The 27,312-nt window shown below is 36.1% G+C and overlaps 1 pseudogene; it reads right to left on the bottom strand.

The window, feature by feature from the left end:
- LOC113258071 (telomere zinc finger-associated protein-like) overlaps positions 1–26,243 on the bottom strand; it is a 31,908-nt pseudogene extending 5,665 nt beyond the window's left edge.
- Between the last annotated feature and the right edge of the window lie 1,069 nt (positions 26,244–27,312).

Here is a 27,312-nt window from a genome sequence, read left to right as displayed (position 1 = left end):
TCATGGCCTAATAACTCTGCTCAATTTCCTCTTCTTCCATAAACATCTCCAGCTTACTCTAGCCAAATAGGCCCCTGTTCTTCCTTTTTCATTCCCTGCAGTAGTAGTGGTTATTTTTTCCTACATAGCACTTTGGGTATTTTATAACTGTCTCTTAACAGAGTGAAATATTCCTTGTTCGTTATGCTGGTTTGTACTCCATTGTGGATAAACTCAGGTTTTTATAAATATAAATGCAGAAAAATTAATCTTTGATATATGTATTTTTGTCCCTAATTGTCTTGTGAAGTCCATAATAGTGGAGGACATTAACATGCACTGTTTAAGAACGTAATAAACACTCAAAAAACATTTATTGAAGGGATTAAATTTCAGGACTACTCAGGTATAGAATGATACCTTGTATAAAGCAGATACAGACATTTTCAGTGGGCCCTGATAACTACTGGTAGGTAGTAGAACAGTGCTTGATATTAAAATGCTCCACTCTTTTTTCTGCATTTTTTATTGTTATATCAGGAGATTTGCAAAAGGGACTGTACTGTCTTGGGTAATTGAGTAAAGGAGATAGATAAATTGACACTATCTGTAAATAAGAAGCATCGGAAGTACCATGTAAATATACTTTAATTATCAAAACATGTAATTGTAACAAATTCCTCTAATTTTATTTTATCCTTAGAAATATTAAAAAACATAACAAAAGACATTATAATAGGTCTACCTTTGCACAGAAGCTGATCAGAAAGTATTCTTTCAGGGTGCCCGGGTGGCTCAGTCCGTTGAACAACCAACTCTTGGTTTCAGCTTAGGTCGTGATCTCAGGATTGTGATATCAAGCCTGGGGTCTGGCTCCACACTCAGCACTCAGCAGGGAGTCTGCTCAAGATTCTCTCTCTTGGGGCGCCTGGGTAGTGCAGTTGTTAAGCATCTGCCTTCGGCTCAGGGTGTGATCCTGGCGTTCCAGGATCGAGTCCCACATCGGGCTCCTCCGCTGGGAGCCTGCTTCTTCTCCCTCTCCCCTGCTGTGTTCCCTCTCTCGGTGGCTGTCTCTCTGTCACATAAATAAATAAAATCTTAAAAAAAAAAAAAAAAGATTCTCTCTCTTCCTCTCCCTCTGCCTCTCTCCCCAGTCACATGCACGTGCTCTCTGTCTTAAATAAATAAAATCTTTAAAGAAAGAAAAGAAGAAGAAGAAGAAGAAAGTATTCTTTCTGGAGCACCTGGGTGGCTCAGTCAGTTAAGACTCCAACTCTTGATTTTGGTTTAAGTCATGATCTCAGGGTTGTGAAATCAAGCCCCATGTTGGGCTCCCCACTGTGTGTGGAGCCTGCTTAAGATTCTCTCTCTCCCTCTCCCTCTGCTCCTTTCCACCTTCTCCCTCTCAAAAAAAAAAAAGTATTCTCTCTCATATGTGTATTAAAAACAAAGTCTAAAAAAAAAATAAAAAATAAAAAATAAAAAAATAAAAACAAAGTCTAGAGCTGCAAAAGAAATTCAGTTAAAGATGTGTAGGAATATAATAAAAATTTAAATATTTGATTTGTAGTATGAAGTAAATGAAATTTGTGACCCTCCAGAACATATTTCTTTGGATGTAGTAAGTGTGATATCTTCAATACTTAATATTGTCTATAAATCAAAGGAAATTAAAAAGAGCAGTTACTCCATATAAAATGAGTAAAGGCCACAAAGAAGAAAATAAAAAAAACCAATGAGCAGATCAAAAATTAGTCAAGTTTATAGTAATCAAAAAAATTAAAATAAAAATACTGAAAGCTTTGGCCTCGTCTATCATGTTGGTAAATGTTAAGATGAGAGTAATATTCAGTGCCAAAACCAGGATAGCAAGCCTGGCATGTCTGACACCTTGCTGGTGCCTTGCACATGGATTAAACTTCACAGGAAACGAATTTGTCAATATGTATCAAGAGCCCATGTTGATAAATCTGTTTTTTTTTTCTGTCTATGTGCATGGCACTGTGTAGAATTAGTACCTTTTATTAAAAAATAAAATCAAATTAAAAACATAGAATCCTTTAGACAACTCTGCATTATTCATTTCTTCTGACATAATTGTTTAATTATTATTAGAGAGGGAGAGGACAAGAAAATACACGTATATTCTCTTTTTCCACATATTCAGTTCTGTGAAAGTTATACATCCTATGATTTATCTCTCAATTTTCAAATTTAGAATAGTTACAACTATGTCATAATGTAGGGTAGTTTACATTTCTACCATGTTTTCTTTCAAGTTTAAATTATTTCAGTTATGTCTTTATGTGAAAAGGAGAAGAAACTCGGATATTCTTGTACCATTTTATGTAGCTATATTCCACTTGATTACAAAAGGTACATTTATGTAAAAAATTGTTTTTGAAGTTTAAAAAGATGTGTTTTCAAGTGGATATATACTTAAAACTATGAAGAAAGTGTTTTCTTTTTTTCCATTGTTCTGACCTGGGTCTGAATTATGGGCAGCATTTTATTCATTGTGTTTCTAATTTTTAAAAATATAGAGATAAAAAAAATAAAAATCACATTTACTTCAATGCCTCGTCCAGGCTGATTTTTTGGTAAGAGCTTTTACTCCTTCTGAGGTACTCTTTATTTCATTGACATATTTTAAGGACTAAATGCACTACTTGGAGGTTTTAAATTTCTTTTTTGTGTGTTTTAAATTTCTAATGAAATTGGAAGGAAAGAGAAATGATACATAGGGAAATCATGCCTCTTTAATTCCTTCAAGATGCGAAGAGGTACACACATAAAACTCAGTCTTTTGAAATAATATTTATATCTTCTTGCCATGAAATAGTATTTCAGGATTCATTTTACAAATTGTTTTAACTTAATGGGAGTAATAGGAAATTTTAAAGTATTCGATGAGTTATTCAACTAATATATATTGTTAATTTTATAGATGTGCATATTTAGAATAAATATTATTTCTTATTTCAGCTTTATACATTTTTTAAAAATTCCACAGAGTGACTTATAATATTTTACTTCATGATTTTAACCATCAATGTGACAATACTTTTTTCACCTTCATTTGGTCATTTTATTTTTATGGTATGACACTTATTTAATGAATGTTCTGTAGTTAAATATTAATGATTTTTCAATTTTGTTATAATATATACTGCTGTTATATGTGTCATTATACACATATCTTTTCATAAAATTATCATATAAATAAGGGAACATTCTAGAATAGGAAAATGTTAAATAATTGCAATGTTTTAAGATTCCTGATACCTCTTGCCAAATTACTTTCTAGAAAAGTCTTCCAACCTATACCATCTCCAGTACTACCGAAGGTATGATAGTATCTTTGCTTATCCATTATTTCTTTAGTTTTTCAGCATCTTCTCCATTTGGTCCTTAGGAGATTTTTTTCTTATGGCAAAATTCATTTTCTATATTTGAGAAAATTCATTCTGCTACAGAAGAAAAGAAAATGAGTAGAATAACCTTCATGCTAAACTGTGGTGCATGTTAGAAAGATAAAGTGGATCATATATCTGTGAATATAGAAAGGGATGGGAGAAAGCAGAAATACCTAACTAATATTCACAAGGCACTAAATATACATGAGGCACCAGGGGCACTAAATATTCATGACATACTAAATATACATGAGACATTCAATATTCTTGCAGTCTTAGTTCAGCCAACATTTGATGACTGCCATCATGGCCCCATGAGTCCTCTGTCCTTGTAAGGAACATTCAAACCTCAGCTTTTGTTCTCGTGTTCACACCATCATCACACCACAAACACTGCAAACCCCAAGAATCGGGTAGTGTCTTTTCAATTTAATTGCATTATATTCTCAGCCAGTTAAACACCCATCTCTTTCGCTTTGCTTTGTGCTGTGTGCCCTAAATTCAAGTCATTCAATTTGTTCTGTGAGCTTTTCTGTTCCCTAATCTCTGGGGTAGTTTGTCTGGTAACATACTTGTACTTGGAGGCAACCTTTGTGTGAAGACAATTTTCCACATGACTCTTTCTTACCTTTGCAACTGTACATTTAAGCATTTTTAATACATTTGAAGCACTTTTAGGTTTTGGTTTTTGGGTTGTTTTTTGTTTGTTTGTTTTTGAGAGAGAGTGCGTATGTGGTGAGTGAGGGGTGGGGAGGGGCAGAGGGAGAAGAGAGAGAATCTTAAGCAGGCTCCTTGTCCAGTGTGGAACCTCATGCTGGGCCCAATCTCACGACCCTGAGATCATGACCTGAGCTAAAATCAAGAGTGGGACACTTAACGAATTGAGCCACCCAGGTGCCCTAATCTTTTAACAAACTTTTAAGTCTATGGTACGGTATTATTAACTAAAAGCACAATATTGGACAGCTGGTCTTTAGAACCTTTTCACCTTGGAAAAGGCACCATTTTTACGAGATTTTTTTCCCAAATATCTCACAGGAGTTCTGGGCATTAAGGAGGGCAGTAATGAGAATATTTTTTTTTTTTAAGATTTTATTTATTTATTCGACAGAGATAGAGACAGCCGAGAGAGGGAACACAAGCAGGGGGAGTGGGAGAGGAAGAAGCAGACTCATAGCGGAAGAGCCTGATGTGGGGCTCGATCCCATAATGCCGGGATCACGCCCTGAGCTGAAGGCAGACGCTTAACCACTGTGCCACCCAGGTGCCCCGAGGATATGTTTTGAGTGGTATCACCGGCTCTATGAGAGTAAGGAATTTTAGTATTTTGGTTGTCATACTCTTTATTCTTGGCTTTCTGTTGATGTACCAGAGTCAGCTGTTTTAAATATTGATAAAATACTTTCTTTCTCACTCTGTAGTAGTATAATGCTATCCTGGTGAACAGATAATTGTATTATATGTAGTTAAAGGTGATGGTGTTTGCAAGGAAGCTCCTTGAAAGAGTAGTTTCATTTTGGATAGATCCGTACATAAGGACGAACAAACAATTCTAGGTTCCTTCTTTGCTACTGTTGAGTTACCAGAAAGCAGGCCGAATGTGTTAGCTGTTGCTACTAGAATCGTGCCATGATATACGGGTCTTATATGAATGTTAGGAAGCACATAGGAGAAAGGACTCTCCGCTATGACAGGTGAGGATGACAAGCGATGGGTACATGGGTGGCTGTCTCAGTTTGGGAAGAATAATTTTCTGGTATTTAGACTAAAACTTTTCCTTTACTAGGCACCGAACAGTGTTCTTTCACCCTTTCAAACTGAAACAGGGACCACACACTTATATAGTAAAATTAAACTTATAAGACTCTTAGATCAAGTGAAATACTTTTATAAAAGTACTCACTGAACACAACCATAAAAGAGATGAACACCTCATGTGGTTGCCACAAAATAAACTGTATCAACCAATAATTTAACTGTAGTCTTGAAATAAGAGTAGTTTTATTATTAGTGGAATATATATTTCTTAAAGAATTGAGAGCTTGGAATTAAAAATAGAACAGGTGCCCTAGAACTCATTTAATCTATACATCCACTAGGTTTTAATTAAAATCTTATATACATCCTATTTGCAAAAAGTATTTTTGTGGTAACTATTGTATGTATGTTTGCTAGTTTATGGTTTCACACATGCTAGGACCTAACAGATTCACTAGTTCCTTAGAAGGCTGTCTTGACATAAAGGTCATTAGCTGCGCAAGGAGGAAGACATAGTGAGTTACATAAGCAACTGCAAATTTTGGATGAAGAACAGATTTCATGCGTGTGTGGTTCTCTCACATAGTAATAAGAAACCCTTGGCAGTCTCTTAAATTCCTTTTGACTGAGGTCATAGTTGGGGCTACCCATGCGCATACCTGAGCCAGCAAGAAGGAATCCTGTTACCTATAGTATAGAAGAGGAAGGACTGAGAAAATAAGCACCGTGACATATGACACCTGCTATCAAAGAATTCACTGTCAGTGGGAGCACATACAACCGTTGCTGATGGAACATCTCTGCTGCTGGTGTAGGGGGCAAGCCATCCTGAGACTCATTCCCGCACCAACTTACATTCGAGAGTCATCAATTTAGAGCCTACAGAGCACCGAAGAACAATTAATATCTTTACTAAACTTTCTCAGATAAGTTGGCCTATAAGTTCTGAAATAAAAGAACGTATATAGCATGTCACAGAGTCAAATATGTTAAAAATCCACCTACCTTTGCTAATCTCCCTGAAGTTCTAAATATTACAGAAGTCCCCAGCCCTGACTCGCCTTTCTGATTTCATCCAAAACGTCGTTTTCTCTCTCAAAACATGAATTCCAACTTTATGATATTATCTCCTGTCTCTTTTATGTGATTTTGGAGACTGATTTAATCACACACCGATGAAGCAAACTCTTCATCATCCATTATCACAAGTAACTCAATAGTGTCAGCTAGAAACTTCCATATAAAACGGAGTGAGGGGGAAAGTTTGCTCGTTGTCCATGACATACTGGTGATGTACAAATGGTACGTTTTCTCTTCTTTTGGTTTCCTTTCTTTTTTCCTGTAATTTCCTTCTTTTTTTCCCCTTTCCTTTGTCCATTTGTCTTATGTCCTCTTTTCTTTTCTTTATTGTTTTTTTCCTGTGTGAATCACAAAAGGTTTCACAGAAACAAAATGTAAATTAGCCATCACTTAAAATAAGGTCAATAATCCTTACCACAGCCTGAAATACTTTCTAAATTGCTTTCCTGTGTCAACCTATTGGAGTTCATCTAGTTCCCGGATGCAAAGTCCCTGAGAAGGACTACTTAATTTTTGGTGTTGACTGGGGTAACAGTATATATTGTAGTCCCATAAACTCCACCAAATACACCCAAAGCACTCACACACTCCCTCTTCTCTCTGTGTGTGTCTGTTTTTCTCTTTCTTTCTCCACTTCACTTCTCTTAGTTCATTCCTGATGGATGCTTGTAAGTAAAATGGACCATATATATATATATATATAATGAAAGAAAAAAAGTGAAAAAATACACAAATGATCAGTGGATTTCTAGAATCTAGAGAGTTGCCTCACCAGAGGGTTGTGAAGATGATGAAGCGATTTTGGGGCCCCCATTCCCTTTCTGTTCTTTGAAACTTTCCACCTTCTATTTGTCTCTGTTACTTTCACATCTAAAGCTTCGTGGGTGGGAAAATTTAGACACACCTCTTTTCAAATTAGAGCTTCACACTTTCTAGATGCATGTTACCTTCCTTTGTTGCTGTTATCACACCTTGAAAATAAAAATAACAATACCTATTTCATAGAATTGGAGGCATCAAATCAGAGACCAGGGACATCAAGTACCAGAGAGCAAACAAAAACCAGTCCACACATGTTTCTTACATCCTCACTTACTTTTCTTTATTGGAATATATTTTCCTGAAAGGGTCTAATATTAGAAAGCTACAGTAAAAGGAGAAGTTTTGTCTGTAAATTGCTTGTCCTGAGAGACAATTTTAAGCTTTATATGTAATAGAAAAGTATCAAATGTATTCTATATTAAGGGGGATCTTAAAATGTTTGAGCTGGTAGAATTGAGATATAATTTCTTCCAGAAAATCTTATCTGTTGGAGAGGATAATATTTGAACATTTGGTTCTATTAGTCACAAAGCATCTCTCACTATATTCTTGTCAATAAAATCATTTAAATATATGAAACATGAAAGAAAAGTGAAACATTATGGTTTCCAAACCTTCACCTGGTTGTAGATTATCAGCATCTGAATATCACAGTTTTACTTTAAACACAATGATGGTTTATAACCTGCACGAGACACCATAGGAACCATTAATCTCTATTTCTAATAAAACTTCATAACTAGTTAAGTGCAGTTGTTAAATAATTTCTTTTTATAGTAAAAGCTTTTACAATTAACAAGCCAGGCACTGATTCCCGTCCTTATCAATTTCTCTGCGATTATTATAGCTTCCGTAATAATCTGCACTCTATTAACGTGGATTTGGCTGCACTGTAAAGAGCAGCTTCATTAGCTTTGGTTTTACAAAAAGATGAGAAGAAAGTAGACTTTTAAAATCATGGAGTCTCAGAGTTACAAACTAACACCAAACCTCTCGGGCCAAAGACACAAATAATGCCGTATTTAATTTTGAACATGACTTATTTTTGTTCCAAAACTAACTTTGGGAGCTTGCATTCATTAATAATTTTTACAACTGTCTATTTCTCATTTAGAGTTCAAATTTGAACAAAGTAACACCTAGAAACTCATGCAATTACACAGCAGAAAACTTACCTAGTTATAATTAATGTTTATCATCCAGAGAAAAAAATAGTCTCGGAAGGAAAGTCCAAGAGGTAACAGTCATGCATCAGATATATTGTAAATGTGGTTGAGACTAGACAAAAAAATGACAGTGTAAAACAATAACGATATTCTATTAATTGAACAGATGAAAGTTCAAAACACAACTAAACATCTAGAAAAGAGCATGCCTTTCCAGGAGAAGATTCAAGAAAATGCTTAACTTTATACATTGTTACACATGCATTTATAATTTCTATGGTAGGGACTTTCAGCTCTGATGGGGATAGAGTAGTTCTCGGTGGATCAGCAACCCCGTCTAGTATAGATAAACATAAATCAAATACATGTAATTAAAGAAAATAAAAATGCATAAATCTAACAGAAAAAATCTGTTCGAAGGAAGTAGACAGTTGCTGGAATAAAAAGAAGTAGAGAGAATTCTGAAGGGAGAAAAACTCAGAGATAAAGGATGGCTTCCTGAACGCTTACAACCCCCGGGCCATCTGCTAGACCATGCATTTGGGGCAGCTGGAAGTCTATTGCAAAGTCCAGAGGAAGGTTACTGAGAAAGGACGGGGAAAACAGAAGAATTATGCATGGAAATTTAGAGACTCATATACATAGCTAATTTTCTGTCAGTACATTTGCCAAATGCTGAGGCTGCGTGGAGCACAGGTCTAAATTTTGCAGAAAAATTTTGAATAGCATAAGAGAGTGTTACCATTCTCATGAGGATAGAAATTAGAGATTTTTACTGATACAGGAAAAAGCCATGGAATACATACGATTTTTAGTTAAAAGTAAAAACAAAAACGAAACAGAAACCTGGGAAGCAGTGTAAATCAGAGGTGGACTCAAACTTACTAGAAGTTCAGCCCAGCTTTGATTTATCATAATCTCTGTTAAGATTAAGATGATCAACCACTTCTCTATCTGAACTGTGAAATGAAGGAGAGAAATTTTCAATATACAGAAAATAAGACCTGAAAATAGTATACAAGCCTCTATGATATTTCAGAAACATAGTGTCGGGAGTTCAGTCTGAGGTAAAAAACAAGTCAAAAAATAGGAATATAGGGGCGCCTGGGTGGCACAGCGGTTAAGCGTCTGCCTTCGGCTCAGGGCGTGATCCCGGCGTTATGGGATCGAGCCCCACATCGGGCTCCTCCGCTATGAGCCTGCTTCTTCCTCTCCCACTCCCCCTGCTTGTGTTCCCTCTCTCGCTGGCTGTCTTTATCTCTGTCAAATAAATAAAATCTTTAAAAAAAATAGGAATATAAAGAACAAAGGAAACAGAAAATATAAATGGACACCTATGTAAATGCAGATAGACATATATAGATAGATAATAGGTAGATAGATTTAAGTAAAGTGACTAGAAGAGTCCAGCACTAAATTAGATACAGTATAAGATAATAGAACTAAATGATATGACAATAAAAAATATTTGAATATTTGCATAGGGGAAAAATTATGAACACTGAAAAAGAAAAGTGTCGTAGAAGAAGCATTACTGTTGATGAGTCCGAAAGTAGAGAACATAGAAAAGGGGGAAATCAATATCAGAACTGTTAGGATTCTAACAAAATTAAAGTATTTCATTATTGGAAAAATTAGTTACAATACATTCAAGATATACTGAAATAGTTAGTATGAATATAATGATAACTATACCTAGGAACAGCCCAGTACGAGCACTGAAATCAAAAATAACAAAAAATAAAAGCAGGCAGAGAAACAGAATTGCATTTCCTTCAAAGCAGCAACAAGGAAGCTGATGGCTGACCTTTCCGTGGGTGTGATGAGAGTCAGAGGAAATTGAATTAAATCTGCAAAGTGCTGAAAGGAATTAGCTCTCACCCTAGCAATCATCTATATGCAGTGAAAATATTGTTCAAAAGAAAAGGTGAAATAGTGTTTTTGGTAAATTAAAAACTGAGGGATAGTTCACAAGTTTAGAAAAACCAAAATTGAGACAAATTGTCACTAGCTAATCTGTAACAAAAGAAATACTAAGTGAAGTTGTTCTGGCAAAAGAACTTTCCAGCAGAAAATGGAGTTCTGCGAGAAGGAATAAGAGCCCCCAGAAAGGGCACATATAAGGGCAAATACAAATGAATATTGATTGAATACCGATTTCCAAAACAACACAATGTCTTATGAATTTTAAATCTCCATGAAATATGATAAAAAATGGTAAATGAAGTTGAAGTTTCCTACGGTCTAGTATTACCAAAGAAGTGAAAAATGAAATAAAATAATTGTATCAGACTATGGAGTGTTAAATATAAAATATTTTTAGAATCTGTAGTGACCACTAAACAGGAAGTAAATAAGATTAATAAATTAGAAACTAGCAAGATAAATCTAAGTAATAAAAAGTTTTGATTTACACATAGAAAGCAAGAAAAGAGAGAGAAAATCATAAGACAATTGAATTAAATGCTATAACATTTTCGATGTATTTAAAAACCCAAATACATCATTACGTAGGTTTCATGTAATTGTACCAAAAGTAAAAGACTTAGATAGCCAGACGTCCTAAACAAAAGACAACTGCAACCTGCTTGTAAGAGATATCTATTGAATGTAAGAACACAGAGAGATTCTTACAGGATCGAAAGCAACAAAACATGCGAACACTAATCAGAAGAAAGCCAAACACCTGACAAGAAGGACTCAAGGCAAGAAGGCCTTAAACTGTTATATACTTATAACACACTTTCAAAATATGAAGAATAAAAGTTGGCAGAAAAACAAAAAAACAAAAAGAGACAGACAAATGCGTAATCTTAATGGAAGACTGCAATAAGCAAACAAAAATGAGAAAATATATAGAAGACTTTAATGTAATTAAGAAAATCAACCTGTTAGACCTATAGATAGTATGTGGGTTCTTTTCAAGAGCATATATAGTACTTCCCCAAGTTAACCATGCACTGTCATTAAAATTAAAATGATTTTTATTACTTAGGGCATGGGCTCTGATTGTAGTGAAATTTAAGAGATAATCAGAAAATTCTCAATTGCTCAGAAGCAAAACAAAATACCATAAATGACTGAGAGGTCAATGAAGGAAATGTAATGGAAATTGGAAAAAAGTTAAAGAAAATGGAATGGTGACATGATTCTTTAAATAACTCTAACATCACACAAACAGGAAGGAACACTTCCTAAGTTTCTGGGGTCAGTTAAGACTGACAAAGGAATTGAAAAGAAGAAAATTACTGACAAATGTTGCTGAGCAAAGTAAATGCAAAAAAAAAAAAAAATCTCAGCAAAAGAAGAGCAATAGAATTTAGAAGTATCTATGTATATATTTGAAGTCTGTAAGTGCATGTATATGTATTTATACACACTGTATGAATGCTTACTTAAAATTTACTACATATGTGATACACACACACATATATGAAAAACTAACAAACTAAGGTTTATTTTAGGATTGAAAGGTTGGTTTAACATTAGAAAAGATAACCCATACAATTCACCACATTTTAAAAAAGGACAAAACTCATTCAATCAACTTGATAGTTATAGAAAAGAGAGTTGACAAAATTCAGTATACTTACTACAGTGTACTGTCCCCAGAAAACACCCACAAGAAAACTTTTAACAAATCAGGAATAGAAGGGTATTTCCTTAACCTGAAAGGAAATGTCTACAAACGGTTCCTACAAAACAGAAACATGTATTTGATGCCGACTTCGTGAAAGGAATGGCCCTTCCTCTTGTGTTACTGAATATTGATTTGAACCATGTCTGTACACAAATAGCCATGAAACACGAATGCTCCTAGCAGCCTTATTCTCCATACTACAAACCTGGGCTCATTTCCAAAGTTCAAACGTCCTAGAATGTATAAATTCTGGTCTATTCATTCAGTGGAATAGTGTACCGTAACAACCACAAATAACCACACTTACCCACAATGACATGAAGGGATCTCACAAATAGAATCTGAGGGAATGAAACATAGCACGAAAGTGTGCACATATGTTACACACTTATATGCTGTTGTGAGCAAGGAGAGAGTATCCCCTTGGGTGACGTAGCTGGAAGACAATAGAAGGAGTTTTGGGGGTTTCGATAATCAATTTGGTTTTTTTATCTGGGTGCTGGTTACATTATGGTTTCATTTCGGAAAATTCATCAAGCTGTTTGCTGTTCCACTATATACACTTTCCATGTGACTGTTTATTTAAATTGAGTTTATTTAAAATAACATAAAATAAAGATTCTGAGGGAATAGAGCATAAAAATCCAAATGCATCAGATTTATAGGCTAATTTCGTATTGTAAAGGCATAACAGGAAAGACGACCAGCACACTTATTTTCTGTAATTATTCTCCATAAAAAGAAACTGCTGCTTTTGATCCTATCTATGTATATGCATATGCATATGTGTATGTATATGGATATCTCTTTCTGTTGCACAGATCATTCCTCATTTCTGTGAAAAAAATGCCATTCTAATCATAATTCAGGTTTAGATCTGAAACCTATTTACTCCAGCAAGATGGGTGATGCTGCTTGTGAATTTCAAACTATTTAATATTAGCCTCATTGCGTTTCTCAATAGCTGGCCTTGAAACATAAGGCAATGTTTTCTTCTGCCAGTGTTCACAACAGACGTTATACAAAATTAATTAAAGAAATTTTAAAGAATTTTCATCCCAAACCATTCTGTTCCTTATTCCTTTTCAATGCAATGTCCTAACATAGTATATACTAGAAAGTGCTTAAAGTGTATACACACACACACACACACACACGTGTGTATGTATGTTCAGCAATAGAAAGCATTTTTCATCTGTAATCTAATTGTAAATAATTTATATGTAAAAGCAGCCATTAATGTAGCTCTTTATCTTTTTGGAATAATGTGAACAATACTAGACTTTCAAAAATACGATGACTAATGTTCTATGCTTTAATCAAAACATATATTTTGACAGTTATTAACCTACCATACAAAATTTGAACCTAATAAAATATTTTAAGCATGTGTAAAAAAAGTTTAATGACAATGAAATGTTTTTCATCTAAAGCTTCTCCTTAAGAACAATGAAAGCTAACCATGTAATAAATCTATTTTACCAGTCCTATGCTATTTTTTGCCCTTTTTCACATTTCATTAAATTTCTCTATGTATATCATGAATAAATACATATAATACTTATTAATACATTTTCACATAAATAAATTAAAAATTATATTCAAGGATATGTCATATTTTTTTCTAAAGTACTTTTATAATAACTTTTAAAAATGAGTGGAATAGTGTAAAATTTTGTTATGTCTTCTGTAATAAATTATGATTAGCACTTCTATTTATATGTTATTAAATTATACCAAAGATATATGATTTCTGAATATTAATAGAGCATTCAAGATAAAGAGAGGTAGAATAATATGATGACATATTATGAAGGGTAATCCTACGTATTTTTCCCATACCAGCTTGTTCATAAGAAATGTTTACTGATAAAATAAAGTAGAAGTCACCTTCAGAGAAAATTCCAGTATTTAACACTATTTGTATATGGCAAGAAAATTCTCATAAAAATGTTAATGCCATTGAGCTAAAAAAAATTAATGTACTTATTCATACAGGTAGGGGTTAATAGATTTTTAAGGATTTTTGAACTCTTTCATGGAGACAAAAGTAGAGATGCATTTAAGGGTTTTAAACAGGATGCTAAAATGGTAGGTTGGCATTTCTGAAGATTTTTCTTAGACAAGGTAACAGATGGATTGAAGATCTATTATGACTGAACTATAATGCCCTTCAATGATAATATTGATTTGATAGATTAAATTTATGTCTGTGGAAAAAAGTATTAAAAGTAGTAAATGATATGTTTATGCATTGGAAGACTGAACATAATCAAGATGTCCATTCTCTTTTATTGGTTCATAGCCTAAAAGTTTCTATCAAAACTTAAGCAAGTTTTGTGGGTTCGTTTTTTTTTTGTTTGTTTGTTTGTTTGTTTTGGTTTGGTTTGGTTTGGTTTTGGTAGACATAGGCAAGCTTTTTCTGTAAATTTATATTGAAAGAGAAGCTCTACAATAGCCAAAACAATTTTGAGAAAGAGGAATAAAATGGGAAGAGTGGCTCTCCTTGAAGTTGAGGCTTAGTATATACTACTTAGAGTAAGGAAGACAAGGTGGTATTGGCAGAGAGAGACATAGAGGTCAATGCAACCTAACAGAGAACTCCGAATAGACCATATAATATGTTCAGCTGGTTTTTGATGAAGATGCAAAAGCAATTCAATGGAGGAAAGAGCCTTTTCAACAAATTATTCTGGAGCAAGTAGGCATCCATAAGAAAAGAACAGAACTTCCACATAAATCTCATACCTATACAAAAATTAACTCAAAATGGATCATGGGGGTGCCTGGGTGGCTCAGTTGATTGAGGGTCTGACTCTTGATCTTAGCTCAGGGCTTGATCTCAGGGTCCTGAGTTCAAGCCCCATGCTGGACATGGAGCCTACTTTAACAAAAAATGGATCATGAACTTAAATGTACAATAAAAAACAGGAAATTTTCTAAAAAAAAAAAAAAATTAGGAAAAAATCTTTGGGACCTATGACGAGGCAAAGAGTTCTTAAACATGTTACCAAGCACACAATCCATAAAAAGGAACTCCAGTAAATCGGATCTCAGTAAATTAAAAAGTTTTGCTCTGCAAAAATCCTGTTAGAAGAATGAAAGGACAAAAGAATATACTTGCAAGTCACATATCTGACAAAAAATGCCTTTTAACTATACTGTATAAAGAATTCTTAAATGTCAACATTAAAAAAACAAATATCTAATTATAAAATGGGCAAAAAGTATAGACAGATATTTCACAGCGAGAATATACATATGGAACATAAACATTTGAAAATATGTTCATCATTGGCCATTAGAAAAAAGCAAAATAAAATCACTTAGTATTCACAAGACAGAGAACAGGAGAAGAAAGAGTTGCACAAGAGAACTCTTAAAAGGTCTCTAGAGGTAGTCAGCAGAGCACTGTTTGATGCACATGTGTGGGGAAACTGTCCACAGAGAGGACAGAAGCATATGAAAGTATTAAAGAGTACATGGTGCTCACACAAGGACAGGAATAGTGCTTAGTCCCATCAGCCAGACTAGAAAATCTCGTAATTCACAGGATTTTGATAGAGTGTGGAGATGGGTCTTGCCTTAGTAGTGGTGAATAATTCACCCTAAACTAAATACTGCTCTAGTCTTGCCAAGCAAACTTAAAGGCAAGGCACAAAAAGATCAAACTATTTCTGAGTAACAGTGCATACCAGCGTGAAACGCAAGAATATTTGTAAGAATAATAATAATAAAAAAAAATTCAACGCCCAGCAAGGTAAAATCCAAAATGTGTGGCGTCCAATTAAAGATGATCAAGCATGGGGGCGCCTGGGTGGCACAGCGGTTAAGCGTCTGCCTTCAGCTCAGGGCGTGATCCCGGTGTTGTGGGATCGAGCCCCACATCGGGCTCCTCCGCTGGGAGCCTGCTTCTTCCTCTCCCACTCCCCCTGCTTGTGTTCCCTCTCTCGCTGGCTGTCTCTATCTCTGTCAAAAAAAAAAAAAAAAAAAAAGATGATCAAGCATGCAAAGATTTGGGAAAATATAACCATTAAAAGGGAAAACAAACAAACGAACAATCAAAACTGACTGAGAACTGACATACATGTTAGATTTAGTAGAAAAGGATATAAAAACAGTTGGGTTAAAATAGTTAACTGGAGACATAGAAGAAATAATAAAAAGACCCAAATAGAATTTCTGAGATGACATGTACATAAAGCGTAATTGACAGCAGGTCTGACATTGAAGGAGAAAAGGATTAGAGAACTTGAAGACACAGCTATAGAAACTTTCCAAAATGAAACACTCAGAAGGAAATAATTAACAGGTAAAAGTGTAAAAGTGAAGTTTGGACAACTTCAAGTACCCTAAAAAATGCATAATGGTGATCCCCAAAAGAAAGGAGGGAACAGGGAGGCAGAAAAACATTTGAGAAATAATGGCTGCAAATTTTCCAAATTTGATAAAATATATAAATTCATGTTTTCCAAGGAACTCCATAAATTTTAAGCACAGAAACATAAAGAAAATTACACCAAAGTACATAATCAAATTGCTCAAAATGAGTGATAGAGAATCTTTTAAAAAATATTTCATTTATTTGTTTTGGGGGGGAGGGGCAAAGGGAGAGGGAAAGAGAATCTCAGCAGACTTTGTGCTCAGCGCACAGGGGGCTTGATTCCCATGACCCTGAGATCCAAAGCCAAGAGCAGAAGTTCAACCGACTGCACCACCCAGGTGCCCCAAGTGTTAGAGAACCTTAAAAGCAGCCAGAAGGGAAAAAAAATACTACTTACAGAAAACAGAGATAAAGATGACAGATTTCGCACAGGAAACAGCACAAGCAAGAAGAAATTGAAGCAACATCTTTAAAATACTGAAAGAAAAAAATACACTGCCGACATAAAATTCTATATCCAGCAAAAATAAATTTTACAAAGGAAAACAAAATAAAGTCTGTCAGACATAAAATAACGAGCACATCTGTCAATCAGAAAGAAAATGATACCAGGTGGAAATGTGGGTCTACACAAAGGAGTAAAAAGCACTAGAAATAACTACATGGCTAAACACTTTTTTTTTATCATTTAAATCTCTTTAAAAAGTAATTGTATAGATGAAAATAACAGCAATGTGTTCTTGGGTTTATAATATATGCAACATTAAAATATATAACGACAGTATCCCAAAGTCCAGGAGAAGAGAAATGGAAGTATACTGAGGTGAAATCCTTACGCTACACTTTGATAATATAAAAACACATGACGGCGGACGGCATTCAGTTAGAGGTGGACTCTATAAACCCTACACTAATCAAGAAAATAACAAAAGAAACAGACAAAATGGAATCATAAAAAATACTAGTTCATCCAAAGACAGAGAAAGAAGAAAAGAAAAAGAATGGTTGAGGCAAAAAGAAAATAAAGAGCAAGGTCATATAAATTTGCACATATATACTTACATTAAATTTTAATTATCTAAATATTTTAGTTAAAAGTTAAAGATTGCCAGATTACATAAAATAGCAAGACCCAGTTTTATCTTGGAAAAAATAATCCGCATGTTAAAAAAAAAAAAGACACGCATAGGTTACAAGTTAAAACGGTAGAAAAGGGAATAGGATACTTGCAGTAATTAAAGGAGACTTCGGTTATTATATTAATGGCAGACCATTATCATTTAGAACACATTCATATACGCATAATACATACATACCCCCACCCACATACACACAGATTTTATACCTTTATAACAGAGGCAAGAGTTTTTAAAACAATGTTTTGTATGCTTCTGCTTTTCTTGGGCCAGAAAAGTTCTTTTTCTTTTTTTTTAAGATTTTATTTATTTATTTGAGAGAGAGAGAGTGCTCGCAGGAGCAGGGGGGAGGATGGGGGAGGGTGCAGAGGGAGAGGGAGAAGCAGATTCCCTGCTCAGCAGGGAGCCAGAGGTGGGACTCGATCCCAGGACCCTGGGGTCATGACCTGAGCCAAAGGCACACACTTAACAGACTGAGTCACCCAGGCACCCTGAGAAGTTCTTTTGGGGTTCCGAAATCTTGGCTTTGGTTATGGTGGACGAAGGTTTGGAGAACCAAAAGCCCACAGTTTATAATACCAGCCACTAGGCAGAGAAAAGAGTAAGAACGTGAGGTCAGAGCAGTTTTCCTACCACTAGAAAAGGGGATACTGATACATTTAGCTTGTGGCGAAGAAACACATCACAGGGGAAAGAGGTAGGGTGTCTTTGGAGGGGAGAGGGAAGTGTGCTGGCACAGCAATTAGGGAAGATCTAAGAGCTAATTGCAAAGTTGTAACAAGACAGAGATGCCCCCTGAGTGCTACAACTAAAAGTTTAAAGTGACAAAAGAAACAGTAAGTGCATAATAAGTAAGTAAAAAGAAACTTAGTCTGAAGTAAAAGTATAATCAGTAGGATTATGTTTGGGATTTTAATGAGGAGGTGACTCTAAGCCTCAGTAAACTTTAAATATTTAAATTAAGCTTACAGAGGTCCAGAAGCACTTTAATGCTAAAAATCAGAGTTCCTGAAAAATCAATCACTGTGAACATTTTCCATCAGGAAGCTTATTTAAAATAAGTATATGTGGGGGGGAAATGGCACTTGCTTTCACTGAGGGAGTGTTATTTTAGGAAGTTTTCTATGTGGTTAGATGTTTTACATACGCAATAATAATTACAGTTATTATAGTAACATAATAGTGAACACTTGGAATCACCAATGAGGCACTGGGGTAGTTAATTTACATGTTTTCCGTTTTATTCTTCCCCACATGTGTCAAGGGAAGTGGTGTTTTTTTTTTTTAAAGATTTTTTTTATTTTTTATTTATTTGAAGAGATAGTGACACCCAGCGAGAGAGGGAACACAAGCAGGGGGAGTGGGAGAGGAAGAAGCAGGCTCCCAGCGGAGGAGCCTGATGTGGGGCTCGATCCCAGAACGCCGGGATCACGCCCTGAGCCGAAGGCAGACGCTTAACGACTGCGCCACCCAGGCGCCCCAAGGGAAGTATTTTTATCTCCATTCCACATATGAAGAAACTGCTACTCAGTGACATATCTAAATGGTTTGACTAGAAAGTGGCAAATTAGACTCCGACTATTCCAACTCCAAGACCTCACCTTTTTAACAGGGTGACAGATCATGAGCCTGTAACTAATAAAACTGAAACAAAATAGCATAGTCAAAATGATAGTTCCCTGTATGAACAGTATGAACTTTTGCACATGCCGCTGAAGGCAAAACTCATCTAATCGAGATTCCAGGGACTGCATATGGGTAGTGAGAGTTCCATCTAGAATTTCTGAGATTTAAATTCGACCATCAGGCGAACCTTAATTTCAATCTGCTACAATTTTCTCCTCCTCCAGCTGAAACAAACGGATTCTCACCAGCTGGTTCTTCCCAGGTCCCATTTCTCTCATGTTTATACTCAGTATCAACTTTCCTTTGCTGATAGTCTGACCCTGATTCCTGGGTCCTCTTCTGAGCATAAGGGCCCCCTATATGGTTCCACAGGCCCCTCTCTATATGGGTCATTTGAAATCGAGGGAGGGTCATTTGGTTGCAAAGAGCAGAGACTCATTCAAGCTGCTTAAATAAACAGGTGATTTATCATTAGAAGCCACGTGGGCAGAATTGGGACTAAGAATTCCTTCAGTACGTGAAGCCTCTCTGGACACCAGCTTCACTCTGTCTCGTCCGCAAGGAGAGAGAGTACAGGCTGTGAGTGAAGATGGTTTCACTTCAATCCTCAGTGGAATGACCTACGAGCTACGTGCTCTCGGAAAATTGTTTCGTTTTGCTCTTCCGTAAAATACAGATCATGATAGCATCTATACCTTGGGCGTGTGACGATTAAACGATTATAGCCTGTGTGCAGCTATTCTATTTTGGCTGGACCACAGTATGTGTGAACTTCGCTACTACTTTGCATAAACTTCACAGTCACTTTAAAAAAATTTTTTTTTTGTTGAGGTGATATTCACATAATATAAATTTAGCCATTAAAAATGTACATTCTCCCCATTACACAGCCATCACCCTATCCAGTTCCAAAAACCTCCCCAAGAGAAAACCCCATACCCATTAAGCAATCTATCTTCACCCTCCCTTCCCTCCAGAGCCATTAAAAAAAAAAATTGTCGTAGAAAATACAACATACGAGTAACATAAAATTTACATCTTAACTATTTTAAGTGTACCTTTCAGTAGTGTTAACTGTTTGCATTGTTGTTCGACACGTCTTTAGAATTTTTTCATCTTGTAAAACTGAAACTCAATACCCATCGAACAACAATTCCCCATTTCCCCCTTCCCCAGCTCTTGGCAACCACTATTCTACTTTCTGTTTCTAGAAGTTTCACTATTTTTGATACCTCATGTAAGTGGAATCATACAGGATCTATTTTTGGGACTAGCTTATTCCACGTGGCATAATATCCTCCAGGTGCACCCATGTTGAAGCATCTGGCAGGATTTTCTTCTTTTTCTAAGTCTGAATAGTATCCTATTGCATATATATACCACGTTTTCTTTATCCATTCACCTGCCAGTGGACATCCAAGCTGCTACCAGCTCTTGGTTCTTGTGACTAATGCTACCATGAACATGGGTGCGCTTACAGTCACTTTTGACTTTTGACTTTATCTGCAAGTTTTCGTTGTTCTTCTCCTCCTATGACACACCTGCATGCTGTTTTTCCCAATTCTTAATATCTTTCTCTACCTCATAGATTTTGCTTATAATAATAACAATGGTTTTTAAATTAATCAGTATCAGTCTGATTTCATTAGATGGCATTATGAAGTATCAAATTTTTGTCGCAGTTTTATTACCCTTGTGTAGCAGTTACGATGGTTTCAGTAGCAAGATCTAGGAAAATGCAATTCAAACTGGGATTTGTTCACATGACCAAAGATCATGGAGCAGAAGCTCATGAATGAGGCTTTTCTGTGAATCTCAGCTTTGTCCTCCGATTTGAACTGGCTTTGTCCTCAAGGTAAGAAGAGGGCTCCTGGTAATCCATGGATAAAGGCTTTCTCCTTCACAGAGAAAGAGAAAGGCTTTCTCCTCTTCTTTATCAACAACAAATCTTGAATTTTCCTTTGACTGGTTTGAAGGAGGACGATTGTTTATGGCTAACGCGACCACCCTTAACACAAGTCACTGCAGCTGAGGGGTTATGACATGCACCAAATGTCCTGGCCTAGTCAGGGGGCACCCTTTGGAAATTCAGGGCCTTATTAAGAAGAGAGAGAAAGGGAAAATGGATGCTGGAGAAGCAACCGAGGAGAGCCTCTCTGCTTGAGATTTTTCTCCTCTAAGGATAGCTACTAATGTCCTGTTGCTGTCATCTTGTTCCATTGGTGCAACTATCCTGAGTCCCAGTACCTCATACCCTTATTTCAGTTCATAGTTCTTCAGGAACTATGTATTCAGAATGCTCTGATATTATACAGGAAAGAAATACCTTATGTGTAAGTATAAAATAGCGTGGCTGGCTCAGTGGGTTAAGCGTCTGCCTTTGGGTCAGGTCATGATCCCAGGGTTCTGGGATTGAGCCCCATGTTGGGCTCCATGCTTGGCAGGGAGCCTGTTTCTCCCTCTCCCCCTGCCTGCTGCTCCCTCTGCTTGTGCTCTCTCTCTCTCTGTCTGTCAAATAAATAAATAAATAAATAAAATAATTTTTTAAGGGACTGGAGGCAATTCATAGACGAAGTAATATTGCCTCCACCTTGGGCATTTCTGATACTTCCCAAGAACATCTTCATAGGAAAGCAAGGATTTCTCTCCCTCCTGGGATCCAAACTCAGGTACAAAATTGATCCTCATGTATTTAGGAAGGGACACATGAGGTTTGAATATATACTTCAGAAAAGTGAATATACTCAGGTGTGAAAATTAAACTCTAATAAAGCTTTGGGTTATACTCACCTCTGTGAGTACTTTGAGCTAAATAATAAATTCTAAACATGTCTTAGTGTTATTATTCTCAATTTGTACAACAAGATACCAAGGCTCAGAGTTAGAACTCCTGCTATAAGAAAAGAAAAGGAAAAAAAAAACAAAAAACAAAACCACTTAGCTTGCAATAAATGAAGCCGTAATTAGAACCTGTCTTCCTGATGTCAAGTTCTCTGATTGCATGTTTCAGAGGAATTTCACTCTTGGTTGTCTCTCTGTATCATGTTCCACAGTGGAATTGTATTTATAGTCATTCTGTGCCTTACTTGAACCTGTAGATTACCATTGGGGGAGATATTTTTTATTTTGGTTGTTGGAAACTCCCACACTTGCTGGGCATGGACACATTCTCATCATCAGCTATTTTGCATGTCTGTCGTCAGTATGCTAACAGAGCATATCAGAAACTAGTTTTTAAAATATTATTGTAGAGAAGATGGCTTAACTAGCTCTTGACATCCTTCAACAAGTTAAATCATATGATAAGCATCAATCACTAGAAAACAACTAATTACAGAATTTTAAGTTAGTAAGAACTCGAAGTGAATTTTCCTAACCAGCATTTGTAGCTGGAAAAATGAATTCCTGGTTTCAAGTCACAGTTCTCAACTCTGACATTTTAATGCAATGTCAACTTTCATAAGAGAACACAGCACGAATGTGGCAATCTCTGAACTCAGATTGCTCTCCTTGGGCATAGTTTCATTATTACACTCCATAAGAAAGACTAATTTTCTTGCTGGTAAGTTAGGAGACATTTTGAAAATATCTTCTATGGAATAGAAATAGATTTTACATGGTTTTATTTGAGCCGATCTTGTATATGATGATTTTGTTTCTGATTTTGTTGTGTACCTGCGGTATGTGGACACCTGCGTCTGCGAGCCTCTATTTTTGTGCCTTTTCCAGGACTTTATTGTATCGTAAATATCATATTGCTGATTAACTCCAGTCCTAACTTACTATTTATTACATCTAGGATCCAAGCCCATCAAACCTTTCCAACCTATTCTTCCCTTATTGATCATCTTTTCCTTATTTACTAATGGGTTCTTTTTCACTCTTGTAGCTTCAGTGACCTCATTCCATTAAACTACTTGTTTTTCAACTTGAGACAGCAGCAGATAATTAGAGAATATTTGAAGTGAAATGTGCTGGTCTTCTCCAGTTTGATCGAGACTTACACATGTGCATACCAGTACATACAGTGAAAAACATATGGCCACTGAGCAAGATATAGCTTTAATTAGAGAGAATATTAATCAGATGTTCTACAATCCTTGTGTAAATGCACATGATTAAATACCTATAAAATCGTTATTCCGCATATGCAGGTGTATGCACGATTCGTTGCTTATTTGAACTGAACTTTTTAAAAAAAGATTTTATTTACTTTTATTTATTTATTCATTTATTTTTAAAGAGAGCAAGAATGAGCAGTGGGGAGGCCTAGAGGAAGAGAGAGAGAGAGAGAGAGAGCAGATTCCCTGCTGAGCAAGAAGCCTCATGCAGGGCTCAATTCCAGGACCCCGAGATCATGACTTGAGATGAGGGCAGACGGTTAACCCTACTAAGCCACCCAGGCATCCCCTGGATTGAACTTTTATATAACGCTTAAATTATTCAAAATTTTTCTATTTCGCAACTTCCCTAATTCAAAATATATCTGAGAATTAGAAGTACAATGAAGAAATCATATATATATATATATATACACATATATACATATATGTGTATATATATCCCCAATTCATTAATAGAAAAGTGTGCCCTCCCAACTAAGCCTATTCTTTAGATGAACTCAATGTTGCCGGGTAGCTGCCATTAGTTTGAATGGTACATTGAAGAAAAACCCAAACAATAAGAGTTGGACACTATCTGGGAGAAATTTTTTCTGTGATTTGGGCACGTAAAAGTTACACAAATAGAATGAAAGTGTAATTAATTTTAGAAAAAAACCCACTAGTTGGGCCAAGGAAACCACCACTGTGTTCTAAAACGCTTTTAGATTGTTCAAGTCTTAAAAGCTATTCAGGCTTCCCAATTTTTGTAAGTCAGAATCAGGTTGCAAAAATCTAAGCGACACCTCGTTCAGGTGTGGCTAAGAAGAGAAAGGACCACAAAGAGCCCATTAGCCAGAAGAGCTGGGGGCTCTGCGAATTTCTATCAGAGAGTGAACTCAGATCTACTCAGGCAACTTTCTCCGGTGATCCCAATGGTATTAGCGCTAGGATCTGCTTCTGAACATGATGGAGAAATCCACGCATCGCCAAGTGATTTTAGACTTTGAGCTACATAGGACTTCAGGTTTTCTCCTTAAAAAAGGAGAGTCGCTTGTTCCATATGTGGGAAGGAATGTAGGGATGGATATTTGATTATTAGAGGTCAGGCTTGGGCAGAGAATGCTAGTAGCTGTCCATTACATATGTAAATATATTTCTTCACAGGCACGTAACTAGCCTGTATTTCCCAGTTTCTCTCCCACAGGTAGTTGTGGCCATGGGACTGAACTCTCGCTCATTTCTAGTGGAAATGCTGGACCACTCGGAGGTCTGACGCGCCCTCCCCTTTCTGGCTGACTGAAATGATGATGCCCAGGAATCTTGGAAGTCCCTCACTGAAGAACTAAAGAAGGCATTAGCTTGGGTTCCTGAAGAACTATGTAGAGATCACTGCCCTGAAGTATTACTTATGAAAGAAAACAAACCATTTGGTCTTGAAATAATAAATTTGGTCTTTAAATAAACTACCTGTAATTTTTCAGTCCACTTAATTTTGTAACATGTTGAGAGCGTATTGTCCTATTTTGCTGGCAAAAAAATGGGGCTTGTGCCTGTAATAGAGTACCACGATCTGTAGGATTAAACTCAATGTTAAATGTGATCAATCCTTTCTAAAACATCCCGGGTTATTTGTCTGAAAATAAAAATGAGCAAATTTTGCTTCTTCTCTGGTCCCATTAAAATGTGAAAAATGATTCATTTTTCAAAGCAGTAGCTGTATAAGAATTTGAAGAACTTGGAAAACAAGCTATTTTCCACAGTCTGAAGCTCAACAGGGATAGAGCACATTTCAATATTTCTAATTAAACTGGCAGAATAGGTGATGATAACATCTGGGGGTTTTGTGGTAATAAAACCTATTGATGTTGCTGACCTGAATATTTCTTATCTGTGAAAGACAACAATTGAAGATAAGCCGAGGTAAAAAAAGAGGAAAATGGGAATAAAGTCACCACTAAATAGCTAATTCTATAATTTCAACATGAACTCTCTCCTAGAAAATTTTTTTAAAGAAACTTTTATTTAATAAACATTAGGTCAGTTAGTCAATATGAGTTTTTCACATCGTTTAAGAGATATTTGAATATAGGGGCGCCTGGGTGGCTCAGTCGGTTAAGCGTCTGCCTTCAGCTCAGATCATGATCCCAGGGTCCTGGGATCCAGTCCCAAGTCTGGCTCCCTGCTCAGTGGGGGTTATCTCAGTCTGTAACTCCCTCTTCCTGCCGCTCCTCCTGCTTGTGCATGCTCTCTCTCTCTCTGATAAATAAATAAATAAAATCTCTAAAAGAGAGAGAGAGATTTGAATATAGATATAAAAGCTGTTACAAAAATCTCTTCATCTCTCAATAATATATCAGGTAAAAATATATTCTCCTTAATAGAATTCAAATTTGAAGTCACAAGTCCATTTGCACCCACTAGAAAAATTTTTTTGTTTTTAGTGTTTGTAAAAATAAAAATAAGAGCATATGTGAATGGATATCTAGACAGCACACTGTTAACTTCGTGTGTGGTAAGAACAAATAAGTCCCCTTGTAGCTATCCCTTAACGTTTGACCAAAAAAAACCCCACAAAAAACAAACAAACAAAAAAAACAAAAACACACTAAAAGAAGTAAATTTGGCTATAAAAAAAAACATGGTTTGCAATATTTGAAATTACAGGAGATTTTTGCAATATAGAAATAAGTGTTTCTTTAAAGACAGTCTTTTTTTCTTTTTTCTTTTTGGCAGTCTTATTTCTAAGCAGAGGGTTGACGCTGTAATCACCAACTTCTGTAGTTTGACTAGAAGATGGCAGCAGTGTCAACAGATGTGTCGCCACAAAACAAACACACTAAGAGTTGGTCCTTTTAAGCGGCTCAGAAGTAAATTAAGCATGAACGACATAATGCTACTTAACTTGTAATTGTGACAAACTGAACCAAAAATTATATCCAGGCTGGGCAAGCAGCACGTGTTCTACCTTCTCTCTAATTACGCTGCTTATTTTCTCATTTTAATAGTCTTTTATGAGGGAGGTATTCCATTTAGTATTTGCGTTTCTTTTTGTTTCTCTAAGGTCTGCATTTGGTTTTCCAAAGTATTCGATTTGGACATAATACTGTCTTACCTTTGGACCTTCTGGGGGCATTGCCGCAAGGAGGACGAGTGTTTGAATTCATGCAAAGATGAGTGCGTGTGTCTGCCGCTAGGGGGCGAGCAAACACAGTTCTGTGGGAGTTGGCGAAGGCAGGAAGGAGCTAAGGTGGATGGAGAGTCTACTTTGTGTGGACCTTGAGGTTTGCCATTTTTGCATATGTTATATGCAATTATGTAATTCCTACAAAGGCTTTGAAGGTAGGGTTTTGTTTTTTTTTAAATTTCACGATAAATAGCCTTTCTGATGCTTCGAAATGCTGTGATTGGCCCCTGGGACAATAGCACTAGAAAGCTTGCATTTCACACACCAACACACACCGCCCAAAGATCCTCAGGGTGAGCCCGGCCAGAAATGGGCAGAGGAGGGGGCAAGAACACCAGGCCGAGAGCCCGGCTGACTAGAGCTCTTCTGTGGTATCTCCAGCTGGAGGTCATGTGATCCCTAGAAGTCAGAGCTGGAGAGGAGCAGGGGTGGAGATAAAGATACAATTGTGACAAATGCAGAGACATTTTTTTCTAATTGAGAATCTGGACACAGTTAGCTTCTGTTACACCTCCACGTTTTTTATGGTTGTCCTATTATTGTCTTCTTTTAACAAACATTATCCACATGTAGTTTGGGGCTGTATAAGGTGGCATCTTTCCTAGTTTTTCTGGGTGGAATTCCATTTTAAGTGAGGTCATCTATCAAATAGTATCATCACCTACTAACAAGGCCTAAATGAATAGAGGTCAGTTTGGCAGGAAAACGTCCTAAAACGTTTTGTATTAGCATACCAGAGAGTTATTCTCTTAGTTTTAATGAACGGAGGGTATAAGGATGTATCTGACACCTTAGAGTTGAGATACGATGACTGCCTCAATAGCTGACTTACTTTTCCCTGTATTGTACCATGCTGGGCTACAAAGACTTTTCGAGCTATTGATTATAACCAGAATTATTTTTATTATGCATAAATTACAGAAAAACCCTAATATGAGTGCCATTCCTTAGAGTTCAAAAGCAGATTGATACTTAGCTACCTGGAATATATATAAATTCTGATCTCTTGTTTTTATAT

The sequence above is a fragment of the Ursus arctos genome, unplaced genomic scaffold (genome assembly GCF_023065955.2).
Source record: "Ursus arctos isolate Adak ecotype North America unplaced genomic scaffold, UrsArc2.0 scaffold_26, whole genome shotgun sequence".
NCBI lineage: Eukaryota > Metazoa > Chordata > Mammalia > Carnivora > Ursidae > Ursus > Ursus arctos.
Note: the sequence above shows the minus strand (reverse complement) of the source record. Positions and strands in the feature narration are given on the sequence as shown.